The sequence below is a fragment of the Helobdella robusta genome, assembly GCF_000326865.2.
Source record: "Helobdella robusta unplaced genomic scaffold HELROscaffold_39, whole genome shotgun sequence".
Classification (NCBI taxonomy): domain Eukaryota; kingdom Metazoa; phylum Annelida; class Clitellata; order Rhynchobdellida; family Glossiphoniidae; genus Helobdella; species Helobdella robusta.
This window is the reverse complement of record NW_008704865.1, coordinates 692099-697044: the sequence shown is the minus strand read 5'-3', so window position 1 is coordinate 697044 and position 4946 is coordinate 692099.

Below are 4946 nucleotides of genomic sequence, written 5' to 3'. Positions count from 1 at the left end.
TTAAAATCATGCACAACATACGCAAAAAAAATTACATTAAAAATAACTACACGTCAAACAATTTGCATGATGTCATTTCCATATATTTTGCCATCAAATGCAGCAGCTGTATTAATGTTATTTCTTAAAAGTATAGAAATGACATCAATAACATCAACAACAATATATATCATCAAGACTTTACTAAAAAACACCGAAAAACCAGACAAAACATCTGGTATGACAACATTTATAACAGCCATTTTAACAAAACTTAAGCTGACTACAGCACTAACTAAATCATTAGCAACATCAATAACATCAACAAGCATAATTAGCAATATGTCAGCTAATGATAGGCGAGTAGCGAGATGCGTAATAAAACCTGCAAAAAAGTTTCTAGGTGAGATTATTTTCAGATTTCAAAATTATGCATTAAAGGCAATACCAACAGCAAATCCGACAACTATTTTAATGATAGTAATAATAATAAAAATAATAACAAAAATAAAAAAAATAATAATAATATTATTATTATGGTGGATGAGTAGTAAACGTATTTTCTTTCTATCTTTTATCCTCCAATTACACTGTATAAAATTGATGTCATCATGTTTCGTAACATTAAAGTTACTGACATCATCAAAAAATTGGATAAAAGTTACGTTAAAAACATCAGAAATATTAACAACATCAATAAAAGATTCCGTACATTTAACGCGAAACAAATTAATGTCATTAAATTTGGCCAAAACGAAATCGTCCATAAAATCAACATTAATAACAACATCAACAACAACAATAACAACACCAACAACAACAATATCAAAGCCAGCAAAACCAGCAGCCGATTCAATGGCCGATTTAACTTTATTTACGAAATTTGCATCCAAATCAAAAGCCAACAAGTTTGAAAAATTTACGACATTTTCAACAACTGCAACAACAACAAAAACTACAATAACGTTTCAATGGATTTTGAAACTTGCCGTGTTGTTCCTTCTACAATTCGACTCTACAATTGCGATTGTAAAAGGTTGATATGTTGATTACATTATGTTGATTCGTTGATAACATTATGTTGATCTGCTTGATATTGATTAACTTATTCTAAACTATTTATTTGACGTTATTTATATCCTATTTATTAAAAAATGAACCATATTTCAACATTTAACATTGGTAACGTTTTATAGGAACTACTGAAATTAAATGAACGAACGAATGGTTACATTGCAGTTTATGTTACCGACCGCATATAATACCAACAAACAAACAACAACAACTTAAAAACCCACAGATGACATCAATAAAATAACAAAGATAACATTAATGTGTAAGCAAAAAAACGTTTAGAATTTTCAAATTTGAAATTATGTCATTGTTTCGGGAAAGCTAGTAAATGTGAACTGAGCATCGAACATAATGGAAACATGCATTTTTAACTTTTAAACAAAAGACAAAACATTTGATTAAATTGAAAAAAAAGAATTAATAGATGGAATGATAGGTTTTTGTTATTATTTAATATTTAGTTAAAAATTATCACAAGTCAAATAATAAAACGAAACATTTCACAAACTTAACAACTGATAGACGGTGCTCGCTTGGGTTTTTTCGGCTAACTAACCAACCGACCAACCAACCCACCTCAATAAATCAATCAATCAATAAATCAATCAATAAATCAATCAATCAATCAATCAATCAATCAATCAATCAATCAATCAATCAATCAATCAATCAATCAATCAATCAATCAATCAATAAATCAATCAATCAATCAATCAATCAATCAATCAATCAATCAATCAATCAATCAATCAATCAATCAATCAATCAATCAATCAATCAATCAATCAATCAATCAATCAATCAATCAATCAATCAATCAATCAATCAATCAATCAATCAATCAATCAATCAATCAATCAATCAATCAATCAATCAATCAATCAATCAATCAATCAATCAATCAATCAATCAATCAATCAATCAATCAATCAATCAATCAATCAATCAATCAATCAATCAATCAATCAATCAATCAATCGACTAACTGACCAACCGACAGACCGACCGAAAAACCGACCAGCCAGTTAGCTAACCGACCATCCAATCAAACAAAACAACGTCACACAACAACAACAGCAGCATCAGCAACTCAACTCATGACGTCATCAACGAACGAATGAAAAGTGAATCGACATAACAACAAAATGATCATATAAACTCTGGTAACTGGCAATAAAATCAGGCCGAAAGCAATCAAACAGTTGTTAAGACGGCGCTATCCTTATTATTATTCTCATTATTAATTTTTTATTATTATTGTTATTATTATTATTGTTGTTGTTTTAGTTATTATTTTAATTTTTAATTTTTTTTTCGTTTGTTATTGTTTTCTTGCTATTTTTATCTTTGTTAGAAATATATATATATATATATATATATATATATATATATATATATATATATATATATCCAAGACTATCAACACTATATAAAAATGGATGAATTTTGCTAAAACTACCAATATTACAAGTACTAATCTAACTACTGTTGCTGCTTCTTTTACTACTACCACCACTACTCTTACTACTACTACTACTACTACTACAACTACAACAACTACTACTGCTGTTAATTAATAAATAATAGAAATAATAACAATGATAACGTTAGAAATAATAATAAATTTAATAATAATGATAATAATAGATAGTAAAAAGTAATTTTATTGCAAACAACTGAATGAATACGTGATACAATATCTGTTGCTTTGAGAATAAGTTTCACTCGTGTGATAGGCTGTTTGTTATTTTGGCTGTTATGGTGTCGTTATGTTTGTTTGTTTGTTGTGTGTTGTTGTTGTTGTTGTCTTGCTTACGTTGTTGATGATTTTGTTGTTGTTGTTGTTTCAATGTTGATGTCTTGCTGTGCTTTTAATTGTCATCATGTTGTTGTTTCTATTGTTGATGATTTTGTTGTTGTTGTTTTATTTTGAGCAATCTCCGATGTCTCTGTTATTGTTGTTTATTTTCATTGTTTTGTATGTTTTTTATGTTTGTTTTGCGATTCGTTGTTATGTGTTTTTTGTATTTGTATGTGCTTGTTTGTTTTAATATTTCATACATATATTTTTTTGTGTTTTTGATTTGTTTGTTGTCTGTTTTTATTTTTTTGTTGGTATTTTTTGTTTCACGGTTTTTTTTCACACGTTTGCTAGTTTGTTTTGTGCCAGCTGACTCTGTGTCCGTTTTCTTGATTGAAACTTTTTTGCCGGAAGTCCAAAGAAGTTTTTGTTGGTGTTGTTGATGTTTCGTCGTTGTTGTTGTCGTCGTCATCGTTGTTGTAGTCGTCGTTTTCGTTGCAATTTAAAAAAATGACAATAATATCATACTAACGTTTAAAGGACAAACACATAATACAATGCAAAATATTTTTTTGCATGTTGATGAAAAATCTTTCTTAAACAAAAATAAATAAATATAAGCAGTAACAACTCCAAAGTAATCATACACAACACACGTACATGAATAGAGACATTTACACAAAGGTATACACACATTTGTTTATACAATTGTACACACTGTTGTTTATACGGTTGTAGACAGAGTTGTATTTGCAACTGTACACACAGTTGTACATACAGTTGCACATGTAGTTGTACATACAATTGCACACGCAAACTCATTTGTACGCGTCAATAGCGTATTTCGGGAACACAGACGTGTCTGAATTTATTCGGATCCATGCGTTGATAACAGGAGACAGATATTTATTTAATGCTCACAGCCACGTGCACTGCAGATGCAACTATGCAAGCGTACACACACATCCAGACATACAGATCTATATCTACACTAATATATTTACATCAACGTATGCCTTTTTCAATTATGATGTTATAAGATTGATGTGATGACAGCATAAACGAAAAATGATAAATTAGTAAAAATGATGAGTGCCTACCTGATGAAGATGACGTGATGTGATGGTGATACGAGCTGATGAAGAGGAGCTGATGAAGAGGAATTGATGAAGAAGAACTAATGAAGAGGAACTGATGAAGAGCAACTGATGAAGAGGAACTGATGAAGAGGAACTGATGAAGAGGAACTGATGAAGAGGAACTGATGAAGAGCAACTGATGACGTGGAACTGATGAAGAGGAACTGATGAAGAGCAACTGATGAAGAGCAACTGATGAAGATGACGTGATAATGTGATGACTTGATGAAAACATGAAGATGACAAGAAGAATGAAAATGATTTGGCTGACTGGCTCTAAAAGAACTGAATTGCGCGTGTGTTTCAGGGAGTTATTGTAAGAATATTTTTGCATTGCGTTCTGCCGTGTTAGTTACGTTGTATTGAATTATATTTTATTTATGTGAACGCTTATGCACAGACTGCTTTCACAATGTTTGCTTGTTTGTATTTTTTGTTTTGTATTTTTTGGTATGTTTTCTGTATTATTTATGTTTCTATGTTTGTCGGTTTTTTGTGCTTTTGTTATGTTTGGTTAGATTTTATTTGTGTGACTGTACGAACAATTGTACAACCTTTGTATATTTGTGTATTTTTATTTGTAATACTTTATTATTGTATGTGGTTACTTGTGTTCAAAGTTTTCCCTACACCTTTCTTTGCCTGCTTGCGTGTTCGAGGTTGTGTGTGTACGCTTTTTGTGTCTTCAACTGCCATAATGTTGGTCAGTAGGATGCGGTGGCTGTGTTGCTGATGTGCCTCCTGGGTTGGTGATGTGTTTGTTGCCGTTGTGCCTATCTTGCTGTACTTAAAGGTGCATGAAATCAAATTTTATTACATTAAAACTTGAATGTAATTTACATTTTTATATTCACGCCATTGTTACTGCTCTTATGGTTAACACTACTACTACTGCTGCTACTACTACTACTACTACTACTACGACGACTATTACAACAACTACTACTACAACT